Source organism: Puma concolor, chromosome D4, assembly GCF_028749965.1.
Source record: "Puma concolor isolate L17-30 chromosome D4, mPumCon1.1.hap2, whole genome shotgun sequence".
Lineage (NCBI taxonomy): Eukaryota > Metazoa > Chordata > Mammalia > Carnivora > Felidae > Puma > Puma concolor.
In genome coordinates this window covers 63,692,395-63,716,917 of record NC_141679.1, presented here as the reverse complement: position 1 = coordinate 63,716,917, position 24,523 = coordinate 63,692,395, and the positions used below count along the sequence as shown (strand labels likewise).

At 38.2% G+C, this 24,523-nt stretch overlaps 1 protein-coding gene across 1 annotated transcript in view; it reads right to left on the bottom strand.

Annotated features, from left to right (window-relative positions):
* PLPPR1 (phospholipid phosphatase related 1) overlaps nucleotides 1-23,951 on the bottom strand; it is a 323,243-nt gene extending 299,292 nt beyond the window's left edge. The window contains exon 1 of the mRNA XM_086683609.1: nucleotides 23,864-23,951. The gene's annotated coding sequence lies outside the window, so the exon portion shown is untranslated. The remainder of the gene's footprint in view (nucleotides 1-23,863) is intronic.
* Between the last annotated feature and the right edge of the window lie 572 nt (nucleotides 23,952-24,523).

The window sequence follows — 24,523 nt, the reverse complement described above, 5'->3', positions numbered from 1 at the left end:
TCATAGCAAATGTTAATTTAGAAAATTCAAACTTACCTAAATAGGGTTTCAAAAGAGTCATTCCTTTTCATTTTTCTTTTTCCGCCTTTTCCTATAAATCTTACAAGTATAACATATCAAGATAATTTTATTACTTTTTCTATTTTTAAAAATGACCCTTAGGTTCATATTCTTTTTCTTATTGTTAACATTTACTGGATATTTAACATGTGCCAAGTGTTGTGCTAAGTACTTTACCTTATTATTGCATTATCTCATTTAATTCTTCAAACAATTCTCCTTGGTAGCTATTATCAGCCTCCCAATTTTATAAATAAGGAAAATGATACTGAGAGGCATTAAATATATTACCCAAGATCATAAGTGATAAAGTTTGAATTTAAACCAATATTTTCATGATTTTAGAAACATATAATCACCATACTATTTTGCCTCCCAGCATCATCCAGGAACTTAGGAAAAGTACCTATTGAATATATTACCTCCCAGGTAAGAGTGAATAACAGGTATATTGACTTTGTATGGTTTCCTTAAAAAAAAAAAATACCACAAATTTGGTAGATTAAAAGAATAGAAACTTATTCTCTCACATTTCTGTAGACCAGAAGTCCAAAATCAAAGTGTCAGGGGAGCCACACTCCATTTGGAGGCTTCAGGATAGAGTCTAATCCTTGTGTCTTCTGGTGCCTGGTGGCTATCGGCTTTCCTTAGCTTGTGGCAGCATTTCTCTCTGATCCACCTTCACATTATCCTATCTGTGTGTATGTGACTTCCACATTCTGTCTCAAATCTCCCTCTGCCTCTCTTTTGTAAAAATGTGTGTGACTACATTTACGACCAGGTAATCCAGGATAAACTCTTGCCTCTTGATATCCTTCACTTAACCATATCTTTTGTCACCTAAGGTAATATTCAATCTTTCGCCCAATAAGGTAATATTCACAGGTTCTGGGAAGTAGAAAGTGAATTTATTTTTTTAGGGGGAGGACATTTTTTTCATCCTGCTACAACAGGGCAGTCATAGTTCAAAATACCACACTTTCCAGATTAAACACATTGACTCAGTGGATTACCTAGGCCGGTTCTTTTTTTTTTTTTTTTTTTTTTTTTTTTTAAATTTTTTTTCAACATTTATTTATTTTAGGGACAGAGAGAGACAGAGCATGAACAGGGGAGGAGCAGAGAGAGAGGGAGACACAGAATTGGAAACAGGCTCCAGGCTCTGAGCCATCAGCCCAGAGCCTGACGCGGGGCTCGAACCCACTGACCGCGAGATCGTGACCTGGCTGAAGTCGGAGGCTTAACCGACTGCGCCACCCAGGCGCCCCTTATGCTTAGTTCTACAAATGCTCAGTCTGTAAAATCAGGATTGTATCATTTAATTTTTTCCTACTTCATGGGCATTTGAATAAATAAAGTGAGATATGATGTGTAAAGCACTTTCTGAATGGTATTATGGAAAGAATATAGACCTAATTCCACATTCTAGGCCCTGGAATCAAACACAGGGATTATATCCTGAACCCTGCTGCTTATTAACTTAGTGACCTTGGTCTTTTCATTTATAAAGGGAAGGTAAGACACCTATACTTGACAAGTCTTTTGTCATAATGAAATGAGATAATGTATGTAAAAATGACTGGCATGCTGCCTGGCTCATAGTAAAATTCATCCTTCTTATTTTTCTCTACTAAAAAAAAATGCTATACACACTCTCTGTATTGCTACAAGATTTTATGCAGATAAGCTTATATCAGCAGTTTTCATTTCAAGCAAGAAGGACAAACATAGATAATAACTATTTAAATAATTAATAGGCTGGAACAAACCATTCACTGATGCTATGCATGGGAAATAAGAATTCTCTGCCATGACCTAATTCGCGTCCTTGGTCAATACATTTTCCCTTCTTTGTTCCAGGGAAGATTAACAATATTGTGCAATATAAGTCAGGGCTTGGAAAAGTGTAGCCCAGTAAACTGTAGTTATTGCTACTAAAGTTATTATCATTTACTTGCATTCTAGAAGACACTACTGGCAGTGTTACTCTTCACATATAAGAGCAAATAAGAGTGTGATTCAAAGGACTAATAAATAATCCTAAATTCATTCTATTGTAGTTCTAGTCCCTTTTACATCTCTGGCTAAATGCCTCCTTTCATTACTTCTACAGACTGGTAACATCAAGCTTATGGATTTAATTCCTAGGTGACCTTTTACTCATGACCTCTTATATCACAGACTAAAGCCCTGATGTTAGGAAGATATCTCATAAATGGGGGCCTTTGACCAAAAGAAGAGCTTGGTGAAGAGCTATTTTTACTATTTAAAACAAACTCCTACTCTACTTCCCACTATTTAATTGGTGGTTTTTCCCACAGATTCATTCTCCATATTCCTATTCCTATTGAGGGGAGAGGGAGAAGTTTCCCTGGGGAATTTTGCACAGTGCCATGCATTCGGCTATGTTCCATGACCTTCAAATATGTAACTCCAACTCCAGCCCAGCCTTTTACTCTCTACCTCTTCTCTTCTCACTTCAGGCCAGTAGCCATAGTCTCTCACTTTAAAAAAAAAAAATTTTTTTAATGTTTTTATTTATTTTTGAAGGAGAGAGAGAGACAGAGCATGAGCGGGGTAGGAACAGAGAGAGAGGGAGACACAGAATCCGAAGCAGGCTCCAGGCTCTGAGCTGTCAGCACAGAGCCCGATGCAGGGCTCGAACCCACAAACTGTGAGATCATGACCTGAGCTGAAGTCAGACATTTAAAAGACTGAGCCACCCAGGTGCCCCAACTCACTTACATTACTCAGGAAAGGAACCATATGTCACTAACAGTCACCCTGAAGACTCTCTCAGCAGACTTAAAGAGCAGCCACTATTCCTTTTCCTGGCCTTCTGAGTTCAGAGCAGAGAGAGGAAAGAGAAGCAGTCTGGGGCTGGGGAGGAGGAAGGTAGTGAAGCTCTCACTTAACTGCTGATACAAAATCTCTCTCAGAGCTGGCAGATGTTTAAAAATGACTCCATTCCATCAGGAATGGGAAAAGATATTTGCAATGACATATCAGACAAAGGGCTAGTATCCAAAATCTATAAAAAACTCACCAAACTCCACACCCGAAAAACAAATAATCCAGTGAAGAAATGGGCAGAAAACATGAATAGACACTTCTCTAAAGAAGATATCCAGATGGCCAACAGGCACATGAAAAGATGCTCAACATTGCTCCTCATCAGGGAAATACAAATCAAAACCACACTCAGATATCACCTCAGGCCAGTCAGAGTGGCCAAAATGAACACATCAGGAGACTATAGATGCTGGAGAGGATGTGGAGAAACGGGAACCCTCTTGCACTGTTGGTGGGAATACAAACTGGTGCAGCCACTCTGGAAAACAGTGTGCAGGTTCCTCAGAAAATTAAAAATAGACCTACCCTATGACCCAGCAATAGCACTGCTAGGAATATACCCAAGGGATACAGGAGTACTGATGCATAGGGGCACTTGTACCCCAATGTTTATAGCAGCACTTTCAACAATAGCCAAGTTGTGGAAAGAGCCTAAATGTCCATCAACTGATGAATGGATAAAGAAATTGTGGTTTATATACACAATGGAGTACTATGTGGCAATGAGAAAGAATGAAATATGGCCCTTTGTAGCAACGTGGATGGAACTGGAGAGTGTGATGCTAAGTGAAATAAGCCATACAGAGAAAGACAGATACCATATGGTTTCACTCATATGTGGATCCTGAGAAACTTAACAGAAACCCATGGGGGAGGGGAAGGGGAAAAAAAGTTAGAGGGAGTGAGGTAAACCATAAGAGACTCTTAAAAACTGAGAATAAACTGAGGGTTGATGGAGGGTGGGAGGGAAGGAAAAGTGGGTGATGGGCATTGAGGAGGGCACCTGTTGGGATGAGCACTGGGTGTTCTATGGAAACCAATTTGACAATACATTTCATATTAAAAATAATAAATAAATAAATAAATAAATAAATAAATAAATAAGTCCAGATCTTTGGGTCCTTTTATGCTCTATGATGACTTCCTGTTGCATTTTCCTGGCCACAATTCTTCTGACCTGGTAGGGATTCTCCTTCAGCAGGCCATCACAAATATTCTTCAATTTCAGTACCCAAAGGTTCACCATCAATTTCTCCACTGAAATTCCCCTTGCACTCTGGCAGATACCCTTTTGAGCAGAATATAGTTTTAAATGACCCCAGGCCAACATTCTTATGATGGACATGAACTCCATGCTTGTTCCTCAGGATCGAGGTACCTTTGGCCTACTGTTGGACGGAGATGCATTGTTCTCCAGATGCAGCCTGTCTCTGCTTCCAAGAGCAGCTTCAGACAGCATCTCCCTCTTTGGTATTCTCAGGCATGGTCAGGCATCAGTCCACAGTGCCTGCCAAATGAAGGAGAGCACCTTCTCCTTCACTGGACCTGAGCTGAAGGAAATACACTCCTCCCATGTTCTCCACCTTCCTTGAATGGGTTAAGCATTACAGTTAGCTCTATACAAAGGTATTTTCATAAAATCCTCTCTAGTCTCCAAAAACCTTACCCTTGTCTAGTCACAATATGTGTGAGTTGTTTAGCTCTATAAAACCACTCACTTTAGAACATTCTATCTTCCATCTTTATGCCTTGGTCAAAAGCTAAGATAATGAATCCCATGTTAATATCCTTTTTTTAATTATTATTAAAGGAATTTTACAAGGTAACCTTCATCTTTCTGCCTCTTGTCCTTCACGTCACCATCTTATACCTGCAAAGGTAAAGTCCTTCCACTATTGCCGTTTATGAATTTATAGGTAATGAGACTTATTTAGCTTCAGGTCATGCAGAGAGATTCATTTGTGAATTTTGTAAGTCACAATCTCATCAGTTGTGCTCTAATCAAACAAACAGCAGGGATGGAAATAACCGGGGCTAGATAAATAAATAACTGAGTTAATTATGAACTTGCTCATTTTAAAGAAACATTAAATCATGAAGGATTATGAATAGCTGGGTAATTGTTCCTGATCTTAATTCCCAGAGTATAGAGCTTAGAGAACTGATACCTAGTTAGTTTGCAAAGCTCAGCTGCAAAGGAAGGGAGTGGCTGGCCTCAGCCTCATTCTCCAACTCTGAACACCTCTGTATCCTGGTGCACAGAGTTCCTTCAGCCCACCTGCTCTGTCAGCCCCACTCCCAGGTAGGAGGAATGTATTTGTTTCCTATTGTTGCTGTTACTAATTGCCACAAGTTTAGTGGCTTAAAACAACACAAATTTAATCTTTGATAAGTCTGGAGGTCAGAAGTCCAAAATTGGTCTCAATGCATAAAACCAAGGCTATATTCCTTTCTGGAAGCTCTAAGGGAGAATCCAATTTGTTGCCTCTTCCAACCTCTAGAGGCTGCCTGCATTCCTTGTCTCATGGCCTCCTTCCATGTTCAAAGCCAAAATGGCCCATCAAGTCTTTCTTATATAATATAATATCATATAATACTGATTTCTGCTTCCCTAGTCACATCCCCTTTTCTGACTCTGACCCTCCCACCTGTCTGCTTCCTCTTTTAAAGATCCTTGTGATTACACTGGACAGTCCTGAGTCATTCAAGGTACTCTCCTTATGTTCAGGTGAGCTGGTTAGCAACCTTAATTCCATTAACAACCTTAATTCCCCTTTGCTATGTAAACTAACGTATTCACAGGTTCTAGGGATTAGAACTGGGACATCTTTGGGTGGGGCATTATTCTGCCTTCTACACAAAGACTAATTCAAAACTACAACAGAGGTTGCCTGAATCCCTCCTTGTCTCCCCCTCCCACTCAGGAAGCCACTATCACTCTGGCTGCCTGTTTGACCCTGGCATTATAACCAGTGTCTACTCCATAATCCGAGATGCTAATGAAGAACAGGAGTCTCGGCCTATTTTTGTGAATGCAAAACATTTTACTGGAACACGCAGTCATGCCCATTCAGTTTACTTATTGTCTGTGTCTATTCTCATGCTACAACAGCAGAGTTAAGTAGTTACAACAGAGACAATAGGCCTGAAAAATTCTAAAATATTTTTCATCTGGCCCTGAAAAGAAGTTTGCTGACCTGCAGTATAGAGAGCTGCTCTTTCTCCCTCTGCTTTCTTCTTACTCCTAGATCATAGCCTTTCATGGTCCCTACTGAAAGCCAAGTGTGTGGACTAGAGCCTCCCCCCTTTGATGGACTCTGAACTTCATTTTTCACACCACTGGCCCTGTTAGTCTGCCATAAACTCTAACCAATTTCTCAACCTCAAGGTTGACTGGATCAGCAGCTTTTTTGAGAGAAAAGTAGTGCCAAGTATAAGGTTTACTTCTTTTCCTGCATCTGGTTTCCTGAAAATTCTTTCTATGTTAGTATCTCTCCTGTGCCTTCAAAGAAATATTGTTTGTTTTTTGTCTAGCTTTTCTAGTTGTTCTCAGCAAGAAGACTGATGTAAGCAATCTGGTTCACCATTACTAGAAGTGTATTTTTAGTACTGTTATTTAATTTTTGTTGCCTCCAAATATTTGTTGTATTATCCATACTCTTTTAAATTTTGTTCTGCTTTTTGTAGTTAGCTTGTGATTTCTTTATAGTTTAAAATTTCTTTATAGCTTTCTTTATAGTACTCTGTCTCTTAAGGATTATGCTTCCTTGCTTTCTGATAAAGAAGTCAGGTTTTATGAAACATTCTTGTTAATCCTATAGTTAATTATTTTCTTAGACAAACTTATCCTTGACCCTTCAGAATAAAATTTCTTCTCCTTGTTTTGTATTAATTAATTACAGCCCTTATTTGTTTAGTTTTATTTTGCTCTCTTTGTCTATCTTCCAACTAGGTAAATTCTATCCAGACTCGATAGTAAATTCCTTGCTCTTAACCCTTCATCTCAGATAAACAACAAATCTGCTAATTAGATTTGTCCTCAACTAGATGGCACATTGATGCATAATTTGCACTCCAAGTCAAATTTTCCAGCAGTTTCTTCCATCTCCTAGTGTATCTTTGCTCTATTCATATGAAATACCCTATCCTCACTGTTTCATTGTTTCCTATTCTGAACTGAAAGAATTCTTTAAAAATTCCTTTTAGAGCATTTACTGCAATTAAAGTTCTTATGTCTTTCACTTCCTACATTTATCAAGTTACTTTTTCTGAATAAATATACAAAAATGAGGTAGAGTATTTTAGTCATCTCATGGAGAAGCACCTATAATCAGAGCAACTGGTAACTTTTGTGATTGATTGATAACTGCTGGTCCTCTAGTTTAGGAGACAGCTGGAAGGAGAAGTACAAAGTTCCTTCTGAACTTCTCAGATTGGATCTATTTCAAGAGGTGAAGCCTAAGTACATTCTTTCTCAATCTGCTCTCTCTGCCTTAGAGGAACTTTCTCTCATATTCTTGCATTATATTCCCCATGAATCTTAGTTTTTTGTATTGCCTTGAAACTTATTTTTTATATTTATATTCCTGTTTGGGGATCCTATTTAGGAACTGTGAATTAAAGATCAGAGTCTACCCAGTAGTAGTTCTGCAGAACGGAATCCTACAGTTATTCAGGGATTGGGCAATTCCCTTGATTCCACACAGTTACATGTTTTCATATTCTTCTTAGGCTTTCCATATTTAAAGGGGTGAAATGGCTTATAAAATGAGTCACAAAAATGCAAATTGATATCAACATAATTACTTGGCATAAATTAAGCTTTTCTTAAAAATTACTGATTTGTGATTTGGTATTAAGGGATTTGGTACAAAGATTTCTTCTTCTTTTATAAGAGCTACTAATAAGTTACAAAAGAAGCCACACCGGACATTTTCTACTTTGTGCAATTACATATGGATGTTTTGGTGTCTAACAAATAAACAATGAAAACCTGAATTTGAATTGTTTCCTGTAGGATTCAAATGTGTGACCTTGAGCGATGCATCTATCTCTGAACCTCTCCTCTTCCATAAAATGGGACTGATGGTAATGATACAACCTTACCTACTTCACTTGTTTATTAAGAAGATGAACAGATAGAAGATGTAGAAGAACTTAGTACATTTTGAAGCCCTGTTTAAGTTCTTCTCATTTTTTAAACCATTTCAGAATGAAAACTGAGAGCTACTCTTTGCCATTTCATTCCAAAATTGACATAGAAAATCTATTTTTCTTTTCTATATGATGACAAGTGTTCCAGGGTAAACAGAACAGTCTAGGAATGATAAAGCTAGTTTAAGTTTTTTTTTTTTTTTTATGTTTATTTATTTTTTGAGAGGGAGAGAGAGAGATCAGGGGAGGGACAGAGGGATAGGGGGAATAGGGGACAGAGGATCCAAAGCAGGCTCCTTGCTGACAGCAAAGAGCCCGATGTGGGGCTAGAACTCACAAACCCAGAGATCATGACCTGACCAAAGCAGAAGCTGGATGCTTAACTGACTGAGCCACCCAGGCGCCCCAAAGCTAGTTTAAGCTTTAAAGGTAAATGCCTCCTTCCTTCCCCTTGTGACATGTCTGACATAACAGCAAGCACATCTCTCGGCTTCAAGTACTTTAGGTCCATTCTCTGAACTTTCAAGCAACTTGGAGGAAGCTCAGACCAAGGCATTAAGGTTAAAAACAGAAACACAGATTACCTGGTGGCTCAGCTGGTTGAGCATCTTGATTTCAGCTCACGTTTGTGATATTGATCCCCGCTTCTGGCTCTGCGCTGACAGCATGGAGCCTGCTTGGGATTCTGTCTCTCCTCTCTCTGCCCCTCCTCTGATCATGTTCTTTCTTGCTCTGTCTCTCTCTCTGTCTCTCTCTCTGTCAATATATAAATAAACAAACATACATACATACATTTAAAAACAAAAACAGAAAAAAAACTAACAAGAGCAATACCATAAGAAATCAATTTCAGATTTTCACTTTCAATTGTATTCAAGGGAATTTCAGGCCAGGCACCATGGTATGTCAGGAATTTCTTTCCTTTTTTTTTTTTTTTCTTTTTCCTAGAGGATAATTGAAAACATATATTCTTAGTGCCAATGAACAAGACTCAACTCTGAGAATACAGTTCCTCATAAAACAGCAGAAGAACAGACTACAGAGGAAGATTAGCTCACTAGAATTAAAGATTTTTCTGTATGTGTTTCAGAAAGAAATATCACTGACTCAGGAGCAAGACTTCGATAATTTGCATACTCTGATAAAGTGGGGAGGGTAATCCTGAAAGAGCTGCTGTTGTACTGTTTGATAGCATCAAAACTGAAAGATACTGCATTGATTTCTTCTCAGAACATTGTGATATTGATAGTAAATGGATTATTTAAAATATGAATTCATTTATAATATGCTTTTAAAAATGTAGTGTAACCCCATTCTGTCAAAAAAATGTGAGAAATTGTCTTTAATTAGAAAGAGATTTGTAAATCTTTACTCAGTTTTTACTAGCATTTGTGATTATAAACTTGCTTAGCTGGAGTGTTACAGTTATGAAAATTAGCAATAAAAACTTATGATTTCTCTATTTCCTCTTAAATTTCACCACGTACAAGGAATACTCATTAGAGCCAACAAATAAAGTGATTACTGTTGCAAAATCCTTATTGTTATCCATTTTTATTTTTTGTTATTTGTTACTGAATGACTTTCCTGGACACCAAAGAATTTTGATAAAGATTTAAATAATTAGAAAGTACAAAAGATTATGACAAGAGAAAAAATAATCATAATCTTAATATCCAGAAATAATTGTTGTTTAATTAATATTTTTAACTTTTTTATGTATACATCCACCCATATGTATGTTTTGCAAAATTTGGTCATATTGTATATTTGGTTTTATTTAACGATTCTCTCCTTTTTACTTGAAATTTTGCAAACATCAATAATATAGTTAAGTGTTCTTCAGAAATAAATTTAATTTATGATAAACAGGTACTAATTTCCATTTATACAACAACATATTAGAGAACTCATCAGTTAAACAGTCTATAATTACTTTTAGAAATAATTATCATGAAACTTTATATGTGGGGCTCGAACTCCGAACCATGAGATCATGACCTGAGCTGAGATCGAGTTGGACACTTAACCAACTGAGCCAGCAAGACACCCTCTGCCCATTTCTTAAATGGGTTATTTGTGTTTTGGGTGTTGAGCTTAGTAAGTTCTTTATAGATTTTGGATTCTAAAAAATCAGATGTTCCATTTGCAAATTATTTTCTCCCATTCCATAGGCTGCTTTTTTAGTTTTGTTGATTGTTTCCTTTGCTGTGCAGAAGCTTTTTATCTCAGTTAAGTCCTAATGGTTCCTGTTTGCTTTTGCTTCCCTGGCCTTTGGCGACTTGACGAATAAGAAGTGGGTCTGGCCAGATCAAAGAGGTTTCTGCCTGTGTTCTCCTCTAGAATTTTGATGGTTTCCTGTCTCACATTTAGGTCTTTCGTACATTTTGAATTTGTTTTTGTGTATGGTGTAAGAACATGATCTGGTTTCATTCTTCTGCATGTCACCGTCCTGTTTTCCCAACAACATTTGTTGAAGAGACTGTCTTTTTTCCATTGGATATTCTTCCTGCTTTGTTGAAAATTAGTTGACCATATAGTTGTGGGTTCATTTCTGGATTTTCTATTCTGTTCCAGTGATCTATGTGTCTGTTTTTGGGTCAGTACCATACTATCTTGATGACTACGACTTTGTAATATAGCTTGAACATCGGAATCATGATGCCTCCAGATTTATTTTTCTTTTTCAGGATTATTTTGGCTATTTGGGGTCTCTTGTGGTTCCATACACATTTGGGGATTGTTTGTTCTAGCTCTGCAAAAAATGCTGGTGGTATTTTGATAGGGATTGCATTAAATGTGTAGATTGCTTTGGGTAGTATACACATTTCAACAATTTTCGTTCTTCCAATCCATGAGCATAGAATGCTTTTCCATTTCTTTGTGTCCTCTTCAATTTCTTTCATAAGTGTTCTATAGTTTTCAGAGTACAGATCTTTTACCTCTTTAGTTAGGTTTATTCCTAGGCATCTTACTGTTTTTGGTGCAAATGGGATCAATTCTTTTATTTCTTTTCCTGCTGCTTCGTTATTGGTGTATAGAAATACAACAGATCTCTGCATGTTGATTTTATATCCTGCAACTTTGCTGAATTCATGTACTAGTTCTAGCAATTTTTTCATGAGTCTTTTGGGTTTCTACATAAAGTATCATGTCATATGCAAATAGTGAAGGTTTGACTTCTTTCTTGCCAATCCGGATGCCTTTATTTTTGTTGTCTGATTGCTGAAGCTAAGATTTCCAGTACTATGTTTAATTGTAATGGTGAGAATGGACATCCTTGTCTTGTTCCTGACTGGGGAAAGGCTCTCAGTTTTTCCCCCTTGAGGATGATATTAGCTGTGGGCCTTTCATATATGGCCTTTATGATGTTGAGGTATGTTACACCTCTTCCTACTTTGTTGAGGGTTTTTATCAAGAATAGATGCTGGGGGCGCCTGGGTGGCTCAGTTGGTTAGGCGTCCGACTTCAGCTCTAGTCATCATCTCACAGCTCATGAGTTCAAGCCCCGCGTCGGGCTCTGTGCTGACAGCTCAGAGTCTGGAGCCTGCTTCAGATTCTGTGTCTCCCTCTCTCTCTGCCCCTCCCCTGCTTGTGCTCTCTCTCTCTCTCTCTCTTTAATAAATAAACATTAAAAAAAAAGAATAGATGCTGTATTTTGTCAAATGCTTTTTCTGCATCTATTGACAGGATCATATGGTTCTTCTTTTTTTTAGAGAGAGATTCATTTTTTTTAAGTTTATTTATTTTGAGAGAGAAAAAACAAGTGGTGGAGGGGCAGAGAAAGAGGGAGAGAGAGAATCCCATACATGCTTTCTGCTGACAGTGCAGAGTCTAATGTCGGGCTCAATCTCATGAATTGTGAAATCTAACCTGAACCTAAACCAAGAGTCAGATGCTTAACAGACTGAGCCACCCAGGCACCCCAGGATCATATGGTTCTTATCCTTTCCTTTATTAATGTAGTGTATCACATTGATTAATTTGCAAATACTGAACCAGCCCTGAAGCCCAGGAATAAATCCCACTTGATCATAGTGAATAATTCTTTTAATGTACTGTCAAATTTGATTTGCTAATATCTTGTTGAGAATTTTTGCATCCATGTTCATCAGGGCTATTGGCCTGTAATTCTCCTTTTTAGTGGGGTCTTTGTCTGGTTTTAGAATCAAGGTAATGCTGGCTTCGTAGAATAAGTTTGGTAATTTTCCTTCTATATCTAGTTTTTTGGAACAGTTTGAGAAGAAAAGGTATTAATTCTTCTTTAAATGTCTGGTAGAATTCCACTGGGATGCCATCTGGGCCAAAACTCTTGTTTGTTGGGAGATTTTTGATTACTGAATCAATTTCTTTGCTGGTTATGGGTCTGTCCAAATTTTTTATTTCTTCCTATTTCAGTTTTGGTAGTGCGTGAGTTTCTAGGAATTTGTGCATTTCTTCCAGATTGCCCAGTTTGTTGGCACATAATTTTTCATAGTATTCTCTTATAATTGTTTGTATTTCTGTAGTGTTGGTTGTGATTTCTTCTTTTTTATTCATGATTTTATCTATTTGGGTCCTTTCTCTTTTCTTTTTGATAAGTCTGGCTAGGGGGCTATCAATTTTGTTAACTCTTTCAAAGACCAATTCTTATTTCGTTGATCTGTTCTACTGGTTTTTTAGATTCTATATAATTTATTTCTGCTCCAATCTTTAATATTTCCCTTCTTCTGCTGGATTTAGGCTTTATTTGCTGTTCCTTTTCTAGCTCCTTTAGGTGTAAGATTAGGTTGTGCATTTGGGACCTTTCTTGTTTCTTGAGATAGGCCTGAATTGCAATATACTTCCCTCTTAGGACTACCTTTGTGATTCCCAAAGGTTTTGGACTGTTGTGTTTTCATTTTCATTGGCTTCCATGTATTTTTTTTTTATGTCTTTTTACATTTCCTGGTTAACCCATTCATTCTTTAGTAGCATGTTCTTTAACCTCCATATATTTGAGGACTTGACAATTTTTTTTTTTGTGGTTGATAAGTTTCATAGCGTTGTGATCTGAAAATATGCATGGTATGATCTCAATCTTTTTGTACTTGTTGAGGGCTCATTTGTGAGCCAGTATGTGATCTGTTCTGGAGAGTGTTCCGTGTGCACTTGAGAAGGATGTGAATTCTGCTGCATTAGAATGAAATGTTCTGGATATATCTGCTAAGTCCATCTGGTCCAGTGTCTCATTCAAAGCCACTGTTTCCTTGTAGATTTTCTGCTTAGGTGATCTGTCCATTGGTGTAAGTGTGGTGTTGAAATCCCCTACTATTATTGTATTATTATCAATGAGTTTATGTTTATGATTAATTGATTTATATATTTGGATGGTCCAAGTTGGGGCCATAAATAATTACAATTGTTAGGTTTTCTTGATGCATAGACCCCTTAATTATGATGTAATGCCTTCTTCATCTCTTGTTACGGTCTTTGTTTTTAAATCTAGTTTGTCTGACATAACTATGGCTATTCCAGCTTTCTTTTGACATCTATTAGCATGGTAGATGGTTCTCCATCCCCTCACTTTCAATCTGCAGGTATCTTTAGGTCTAAAATGAGTCTCTTATAGGCAGCATATAGATAGATCTTGGGGTTTTTTTATACATTATGATACCCTATGTCTTTTGATTGGAGCATTTAGTCCATTTACATTCAGAGTGATTATTGAAAGGTATGAATTTAGTACCATTGTGTTACCTTTACCTGCACAGTTGGTGTTGCTGGTTGATGCTCTCTGGTCCTTTCTAGTCTTTGTTGCTTTTGGTCTTTTTTTTTTTCTCCAGTTAAAGAGTCCCCCTTAAAATTTCTAGTAGGGCTGATTTAGTAGTCATAAACTCCTTTAGTTTTTGTTTGTCTGGGAAACTCTTCAGCTGTCCTTCCATTTTGAATGACAGCCTTGTTAGATAGAATATTCTTGGCTGCATATGTTTTCCATTCCATATATGGCTGCATATATATTCCATTCAGCATGTTGAATATATCTTGCCACTCTTTTCTGGCCTGCCAAGTTTCTGTGGACAGATCTGCTGTGGACCTGATTTGTCTTCCCTTGTAGGTTAAAGTCTTCTTTCCCTTGCTGCTTCCAGGATTCTATCCTTGTCTGTTTATTTGTGAACCTGACTATGATATGTCTTGACAATGGCCAGCGTCTGTTGGATTTAATGGTATTTCTTTATGCTTCTTGGATTTTGATATCTGTGTCCTTCCCCAGATTAGGGAAGTTTTCAGCTATAATTTGCTCACATAAACCTACTTCCCCTTTTTCTCTCTCTTCATCTTCTGGAATTCCTTTGTACTAATGTGATGTTTTAATAAATCACTGAGTTCCTTAATTCTTCCATTGTTATCCTTGATCTTTGTTTCCCTCTTCTTTTCAGCTTCATTATTTTCCATAATTTTATCTTCTATACTGCTAATTCACTCCTCTGCCTTGTCCATCCTCATTTTTTATGGTCTGTATTTGAGTTTGCATCTCAGTTATAGAATTTTTTATTTCAGCTTGACTAAATTTTAGTTCTTTTATCTCTGCATAAAGAGATTCTCTGGTGTCTTCTATGCTTTTTTCAAGCCCAGCTAATATCCTTACAATTGTTGTTTAAAATTCTAGTTCAGATATCTTATATCTGCATTAACTAAATCCCTGGCTGTCATTTCTTCCTATTCTTTTGAGGTGAATTCCTCCAACTTGTCATTTTGGAGGAAAAAACACAACAATAATAATAATCGAATGGAATAAAAGTTCAAAAATTTAAAAATATTGGGGTGCTTGGGCGGCTCAGTTGGTTAAGTGTCCAGCTTCAGCTCAGGTCATGATCTCACAGTTTGTGGGTTTGAGCCCCGCGTTGGGTTCTGTGCTGACAGCTCAGAGCCTGGGGCCTGCTTCAGAATCTGTGTCTCTCTTTCTCTCTGACCCTTCCCCACTCACACTGTCTCTCTCTCCCTCTCTCAAAAATAAGTAAACATTAAAAATTTTTTTTAAATTTTTAAATCAAATAAAGGAAGCTAGATCACAGTTGTGTTTCTCTGTTTTTCAAGAGAAGCTTGATAGAAAAAGGAGAAAAGAGAAAAAAGAGAGAAAAAGAAAAATTAAAAATTAATGAAACAGAATTTAAAAATAAACATTTTTCTCCTTCTGTATCCAAGAAACAAAAGAAAAGAAAAACAACAACAGAAGCAATAACAAAAAAAAAAAAAAAAAAAACGAAAATGCAAATGAACAAACCAAAAAACCCAAATGAAGCTAGATCCAGTTTCCCCTAGAGGTGAGACCTTGCAGCAGTCATTGGTCAGTAGACTAAGCTCCTGGAAGGGGTTTGCGCTGATCTTCTGAGGGAGGGAGGGGCCTGCTGCTCTGATTCCCAGGCTGACTTGCCCTAGTGGAAATGAGCCTCAAAAGCACAGAGGGGCGGGGCTTGGTGTAACGGCTCCATTCTCCACTTGGTGGCGCTGTTTAGCTCACTAGGGCCAATCAGTGTTGGTGGGCTAACGTTGAAAATGGCTTCACCTGCTCAATACTCTGTAGAGTGGGAAGTTCGGGCCATCACAGATGCGAGATCAGTCATCTCTCCTGTGTCCCCCCACTTCCATCAGCTCCCCACCTTCCCCCTGTCTATGTCTGAGCTGTCTGCCTACCAGGTGGCACCTCTCTCCAGTGTTTTATCTCAGGTGCAGCTATGTTTCAAAACCCTACACTTTGAAGACCCCCAAGGTTTGGACTTACAGTGATCTTCTGGGAGAGGAACTCACTGTGCTATAGCCAGGGCCAGCTTGTCCCAGGAAATGGTCACTCCACTGTGCAGTGGCTCAGAGTTTATGGTAAGTCCCAATGCATAGCCAGTGCCAGGGTTTGCTGCCCTCAACTGGTGTCTCTGTTCCTATATGGGTGAACATGGCCACTTGATGGAAGCTGCCAGGTCTTTTGCCCACGGAGAGGTCATATCACCTGTACCAAATGCACTCCAAGCAGGGAAACCTCTTCTTCCTGTATGACCCAAGGAATCCTCAGACCACACTGCCCACTCCTGAGGCTCCACCCCGCTTCCTCACTGGAGCACCAGGGGTTGACCTCTGAAACTTCAGACTCTACTCTGCTGTTTATAAAAAACTGGTGTATTGAAACCCTCTCCTTTTTACCCCATCAATAGTTTTGGGGAACAGTTTTGTTGTACAGTCCCTTGTATGTGTTTTCACTCTTTCTCTCTAGCTACTTTCAGGGGGAGTGTTTTCTTGTACAAACCCAATGCACTTCTCTCTCTCCCCCTTTATCTTCTGTGTGAAAAGGGCTCCCTCCCCTCTGCAGCACTACAGCTCTTCTCTCTCCCAATTCACGTCTCCATACCACATACCTGCCACATCACCTCCCTCAAATTATGCAGAATGTTCTGTTAATCCTCAGATCAATTCCCTAGGTGTTCAAAATGGTTTGATGTTGATCTAGCTATGTTTGAGGACAAGACAAGCCCAGGGTCCTTTTACTCTATATCACATGTTTTAAATGAAGTGTTGATTTTTGATGTTTCCCCTGACTATAGATACTCTCATATCAAGATCTAATAAGTCCTGATTCTTATGACATTTACTGAGAACCCAATAATGTCTGCAGAGGACTTTGAACAAGCTTTTTTTTTTTTTAATGTTTATTTATTTATTTTCAGAGGGAGAGCATGATGTAGGGAGGGGCAGAGAGAGAGGGAGAGAAGGATCCCAAGCAGGCTCCATGCTGCCAGAACAGGGCCTAAGGCAGGGCTCGATCTCACAAACCATGAACCCATGATCTGAGCCAAAATCAAGAGTCAGATGCCCAACCAAGTGAGCCACCCAGGAGCTACTGAACAAGCTTCTTGTACTTCATATGATAGGTCACTGAGAACAGGATATCTTGGGCCCTTCCAACTACATCATCACTAACACTGAAACACCTCAGCTTTTTCCTGCCTCAGTTTGGATATTATAGAGTATTTTAGTAACTACAATGTGTTTGTACCAGAGTATATGTGTTTGTGAATAAAATATTGTCATTAATAAAAGTTATTAAAAATAACTTCTATGTCCACTTGTGATTTATCCTCCTCAGACCTAAAATATCTATAAATATAATTTGTATTTATTCTCGCTAGAATTCAATATTTTATGTAATTGTTGGAATGTAAATGTTCATGAGGTGGCTGGGTGACTCAGTTGGTTAAGCGTCCAACTTCAGCTCAGGTCATGATCTCACGGTTTGTGAGTTCAAGCCCTATGTCAGGCTCTGTGCTGACAGCTTGGAGCCTGGAGCCTGCTTCAGATTCTGTGTCTCCTTCTCTCTCTCTTCCCCTCCCCCACTTGTGCTCTGTCTCTCAAAAATAAATAAATGTAAAAAAAAAAAATTTTTAAAAAAAGAAATGTAAATGTTCAAGGATAGAAAGAATGAGAAGGAAAAAGGAGAGAACATGACAGTGATATGGTTGATCACTGGTTGAATTAGTAGATGCCAGGAGGCTATGCAAAAAAAAATGCTTAAAAGATATTTGACAAAGTACAACATCCATCCATGATAAAAACCCTCCACAAAGTAGTTTTAAAAGGAACATACCCCAATATAATAAAGTCCATATGTGAAAAACACACAGTTGACATCATACTCAATGGTGAAAAAACTGAGATCTTATCCCTAAGATCAGGAACAAGACAAGGATGCCCACTGTCACCACTTTTATTCAACATAGTACTAGAAGTCCACAGCAATCATGCAACAAAAAGAAACAAAACCCATCCAAATTGATAAGAAAAAAGTAACACTTTCACTATTTGTAGATGACATGTACTATATATAGAAAACCCTAAAGACTCCATGAAAAAACTACCAGAATTGATAAATGAATTCAGTAAAGTTGCAGGATACAAAATCAACATGCAGAAATCTGTTGCATTTCTATACACTAATAATGAAACATCAGCAGAGAAATTAAGAAAAGATTCCCATTTACAACTGTGCCAAAAATAATAAAATACCTTGGAATAAACTAAACCAAAAAAAAGGAAAGACCTGTACTCTAAAACTATAAAACACTGATGGAAAAAAACTGAATATGACACAAACAGATGGGAAGATATTCCATGTTCATGGATTGGGGGAAACAATATTGTTAAAATGTCCATACTAACAAAAGCAATCTACATATTTAATGCAATCCTTATCAAAATACCAACAGCATTTTTCACAGAGCTAGAACAAACAATCCTAAAATTTGTATGGAAACATAAAGGGCACTGAATAGCCAAAGCAATCTTGAAAAAGAAAAAAAGAAAAAAGAAAGAAAGAAAAAACCTGGAGGTATCAGAATCCCAGATTTCAAGATACACTATAATACTACAGTAATCAAAACAGTATGGTACTGGCACAAAAACAGAAACACAGGTTGATGGAACAGAATAGAGAGCCCAGAAATAAACCCACAATTATATGGTCAATTAATCTTTGACAAAGGAGGCAAGAATATGCAATGGGAAAAAGACAGTCTCTATAACAAATGATGTTGGGAAAACTGGACAGCTACATGCAAAAAAATAAAATTGGACCACTTCCTTACATCATACACAAAAATAAACTCAAAATAGATTAAGGACCTAAATGTGAGACCTGAAACCATAAAAATCCTAGAAGAGAGTACACTCAGTAATTTCTCTGACACTGCTGCAGCAATATTTTTCTAGATACGTTTTCTGAGGTAAGGGAAACAAAAGCAAAAATAAACTACTGGGAAAACATCAAAACAAATAAAAAACAATTAAAAGGCAACCTACAGAATGGGAGAAGATATTTGCAAATGATATATCTCATAAAGAGTTAGTATCCAAAATATATAAAGAACTTCTATAATTCGACACCATAACACTACTAATAATAATCCTATTAAAAATGGGCAGAAGACATGAACAGACATTTCTCCAAAGAAGACATACAGATGGCCAACAGACACAGGAAAAGATGCTCAACATCACTCATCATCAGGGAAATGCAAATCAAAACTACAATGCACCTAACATCTGTCAGAATGGCTAAAATCAAAAGCACAAGAAACAGCAAGTGTTGGCAAGGCTATAGAGAAAAAGGAACCCTCATGCTCTGTTGGTGGGAATGCAAACTGGTGCAGTCACTGTGGAAAACAGTATGATGGAATTTCCTCAAAACATTAAAAATAGAGCCACCATATGATCCAGCAATTCTACTTCTGGGTATTTATCCTTTTCTTTGGAAAGTATCCTTTTCTTGGATAAATACCCAAAAGTAGAATTGCTGGATCATATGGTGGATGGAGTCCATCAGGCTCTCTCTCTCTCTCTCTCTCTCTCTCTCTCTCTGCCCCTCCCCCGCTCATGCTCACTCTCCTCCTCTCTCTCTCTCTCTCTCTCTTGCTCTCTCTCAAAATAAATAAATAAACATAAAAAAAAAAGCTTGTTCAAAGCTCTCTGCAGACATTATTGGATTCTCAGTAAATGTCATTAGCATCAGGACTTATTAGATCTTGGCATGAGAGTATCTATAGTCAGGGAAAACATCAAAAATCTCTTTAGAGGAATATAGGACTATTTAAAACTTTGCTTTAAATAAGTTTTGTCCTTTCTCATTTTTTATCATGTTTTGAGAATAAGGTCCTGACCTAGCATCTAATTTCCCATGCTAGATCTGTGATAAAGTCTAGAAGGTAATGCTGCTTAGCTGGGTATTTAATTTTTCCAATACAAACACAGAGAAATAGAGAAACAGAATGAAGCAGACAGTTGTGGGGTGTGTAACAGAGAGAAAGAAAGAAACAATTTCCAGTTAGGTCAGGTTCCTTTTGAAGACAGCTATACTTTTCTGCCCTTAAATTCTATGAGAAAAACATACATTTTTTTGAACAAAATATCCCTCAACATAAATTATCTCTGAAGTTTCTGCCAGTTGCAATCAAAACAACATTGAGTAAAACACTAGCCAGAAATAATTAATCTCATATCTACCTATTGGACCACAGGTATGATTCAAATATTCTCCTTTGCTAACATTAGATCTCTGAATATCCTGGTTTCCCCTAAAAAGACCTCATGCTCTAACATTACTTTTCTAACTTTCTTTGCTAAAACAAACAAGCAAGCAAAAAACACCACTAAACAACTTTCTATTATATGTATACAATGTTCAAAACTAGAGTTCCTTTTTTATGAGATGAGTGGTCATATTAAGATATTACACATTGAAGTATGAATGCCCAATAGGTTAAGCCCCCCCAGAGATATTTCTCTTAGATATAGAGTTTTAATTTCTAATTATTGAATTTTATGTAGTGGGAAGGACTGATAATGACATTGTGATTCCTCTCAAATTTAACTTAACCCAACAGACAAGAAATTACTGGTTTCGGAACCATATTTGCATTCAATGCAGTAAGAACCTGAATTTCCCTGTAAGTTAATTTCCTCAGCCATGAAATAAGACAAATGTCTCCCTTTCAGATTTGTAGAAACAAATAAGGTAGCATTTGTAAATCACAGAGCCAAGTTTGTGGTGTTCAAATCATATACGTGACTAGTTATCTTAGTTAATTTATTTGGAAAGGTGTGGGATTTGCCTTACATTAGAAGTCACCTGCTCCACCTTTTATTAAAGACAGCCCTCAAGTCCTCAGGGAATGTCTTGGCTTAGGACGGTCTCACAGCAGCATGAGGAAATGAAAGCCTACAGTAAGGAATGGTAAACACTTAGCATAACCGCCATCAATCCTAGCTTCTGTGTCTACAGCAGATACTACTAACTGATGGAGCACTCGTTCTCACTGGCCAGAGACACAGTTTCAGAGTTTCAAAACAGTAGTTCAGGCAACCACTCCTAAGTAATCAGAGCAAGCACTGAGATTAAAGCATTTTGCCATTAACAGTACAGGACAAAGATCAGCAAATTTTTCTGTATAGAGCCGGAAAGTATTTTTTTTATTTTTCTGCCATATGGTCTCTACTGCAGATACTCAATGTTGCCTTCCTAGTATGAAAGCAACCATAGACAGTATATAAACAAAGGGGAGTGGCTGTGTTCCAATAAAACTGCATTTACAATAATAGACAGTGGGCTAAATTTGGCCCACAGGCATGATGTTTGTCAACTCCAGGTCTAGAGCCTCTCCTAAATTCAAGGGGAGGGAGCCTGGGTGGCTCAGTCAGTTAAGCATCAGACTTCAACTCAGGTCATGATCTCAGGGCTCCTGAGTTCCTAGGGCTCTGAGCTGTCAGCACAGCCTGCTTCGGATTCTGTGTCTCCCTCTCTCTCTCTGCCCCTCCCCCACTCATGCTCTGTCTCTCTCTCAAAAATAAACATTAAAAATTTTTTTTAAATCAAGGGGAGTCACTATAATGACAAATGCTGCTGAAATAATTTCAGGAGTTTGCAAAGGAAGTATTTTGGCAGCCTGGCAAGGTGAGGGATGTGAAAATAGCCCTGAGACCTGAGAACTTCCTCTTCTTAATTTTACCTGAAATCCTGCTGAGTCCATTATTCTCCCAATTCTCAGAGATTGTAGAGGTCAGTGTGCCCCATTTCTCTTGGACCTCAGCTGATTCAGTATGTCTGTTCCAGGTGTTTACATCAATGTTAAAATACACCAGTTGAACTCTCAACAATAGCCAAATTATGGAAAGAGCCTAAATGTCCATCAACTGATGAATGGATAAAGAAACTGTGGTTTGGGGCGCCTGGGTGGCGCAGTCGGTTAAGCGTCCGACTTCAGCCAGGTCACGATCTTACGGTCCGTGAGTTTGAGCCCCATGTCGGGCTCTGGGCTGATGGCTCAGAGCCTGGAGCCTGTTTCTGATTCTGTGTCTCCCTCTCTCCCTGCCCCTCCCCCGTTCATGCTCTGTCTCTCTCTGTCCCAAAAATAAATAAACATTGAAAAAAAAAAAAAATTAAAAAAAAAAAAAAAAAAAGAAATTGTGGTTTATGGGGCGCCTGGGTGGCGCAGTCGGTTACGCGTCCGACTTCAGCCAGGTCACGATCTCGCGGTCTGTGAGTTCGAGCCCCGCGTCAGGCTCTGGGCTGATGGCTCAGAGTTGGGATGGTTAGAGTGGGAGAGAGCCAAAGCATAAGAGACTCTTAAAAACTGAGAACAAACTGAGGGTTGATGGGGGGTGGGAGGGAGGGGAGGGTGGGTGATGGGTATTGAGGAGGGCACCTTTTGGGATGAGCACTGGGTGTTGTATGGAAACCAATTTGACAATAAATTTCATATATTGAAAAAAAAAATACACCAGCTGATGTCTCCTATCCAGGCCACTTACTATTAATGTTAGATTACCACTGGGCTTTAACCTTGAGTTTGAGGTTCCTTCCCACTTAACTCATAATCCAAAATATCACTGGAGACTCCCATTGCCTCATCAATTAAAGAAACCCTTTAATAAAATGGTATTGCCTCCCCCATAACCATGCAGCAAACTGAGTTACAGAAAAGTACTACCAAAACCTTCAACTTTCTCTTGGAGAATCCACACACTGAGTCCAATGTTATACTTTCTTCAACAGGGAGAAATATGGATAGTCGGCTGTATGACACTGGGCAAGTCATACTGAGCCACAATTTCTTCATCCATAAAATAGAGATAATAACTTCCCTACTTATTTCATACAGTTGTGTGAGACTCAAAGGATACCTTTTTTACTTAGGTTTATATGTGTCATGAAAGCCACATCAGCCATTAAAACATTTTTTAGTCTGCCATTCACCTCCACCCACATCACCATAGTTACTCACAACCATCAAACTTCAGGGCTATTATTGAAGGAATATATCTGCTAATGCAATGTTCCTTCCCAAATCAGAGATGTTTGTCCTGATCAATGTCCTACCTTCTTCATTCATCACATGACACAGTATGTAATGGTCTGCAGATGGATCCAGGCTTTCATTGCCTTTTGGTGCCAAGACTCTTTCAACTATCCAGCATCAGCAAATCAGAACAACTATAAAGTTACTTAAATCCTACATGTCTATGCCAAGGAAGGTGATGATAAAAAGTTCTAAAGACATAAAGGACCGAAGCAGTAACTATTGCTTGGAAGTGATAGGTAAGAATTATTTACCATAATACCTTTGACTTGGGCAAAAGAGTCCTTTAAATTCCAATTGAAGTCCCCTTCAAGAAAAATTAGTAACTAATAGTTTTATTATAAAATCAAAGCTGCTAGGGCACCTAGGTGGCTTAGTTACTTAAGTGTCCCACTCTTGATTTCAGCTCAGCTCATGATTTCATGGTTCATGGGATTGAGCCCCACATTGGGCTCTGCACTGGCAGCATGTAACCTGCTTGGGATTTTCTCTCTCCCTACCTCTCTTTCTGCATCCCTTCCCTGCCCACACTCTCATTCTCTCTCAATAAATAAATAAACAAACAAACAAACAAACTTAAAAAAAATAAAATCAAATCAAATCAAAGCTGCTGTTCTCCTTCCAAAGTTCCTAAATTGCATGAGAATAGTATATTCAATTTCCTGGAGAAATTCAGATTCGGCAACATTCCCAGATACTTTGAAACCATTCATTTCAGAACAATCTACATTCTTCACACATGCATTTATCAAATGATTATAAATACCACCCTTTTGGTGTCAAAAGGGATCCGTGGCAATAGTTTCTGCCAAGGTCATTTAGTTCCTTTGTTCCTCAGTTTCCCCACCATACAAACACTACTTCGGCCTTTGTAAAGTAGGATTTATAAATATCTGCTTTCTTCCTCATGAGGGTATAAAAAGGAATAAATGGAACAATACCTCTGAAAGTACTTGGGAGCTGAAGGATCCATGCGGCCAAGTCAAGCAAACCTTCTAAATGATCTCCTACAAGTTAAGTAGGAAGGATGATCTCTTTGCAAGCAGAATTTTGCACAGACTGACTTCTGCAATGGAAAATCAAATAATACACCCTTTATTACCTTTGTTTTTCCTCTCACTTAAGAGTTAGCTGCCTTTTATTAAACATAGTCTCTGCCATTCAACGGTTTTCCTACTATTTACTCATAAACGAACAAGGTGACTAACTTGACTGTGAAAAACAGGATATAAATTATTCTTACAAAGTACATCATGTTTGCTCTTCACAGGGCATGATGGTTATAATTTGTACATTCAAAAACTTGCAGTATGTTTGGCTATTTTCCAAAATGGGGAAAAATAAAGCTCTTTCTGTTCAGCTGCTTAGGTCTAGATGTTGGGAAGGCCTTTCATTTTGCATAACACTCAAGGTGATAAATCCAAGACCCTACTCTTTTCATCATAAGGGGCTATGAGTGTCCTGTGCTGTCAAAGTGGAAGATCAGCCACACAAGTTACTTCAGATGGGCCAAGTGAAGTGTCAAGCACACACAGCATTACTCCTGCTGGAGGGTTGAAGGCCATGTCTGTAGGGAGCCTTCATAGACATATGGGTGAGCT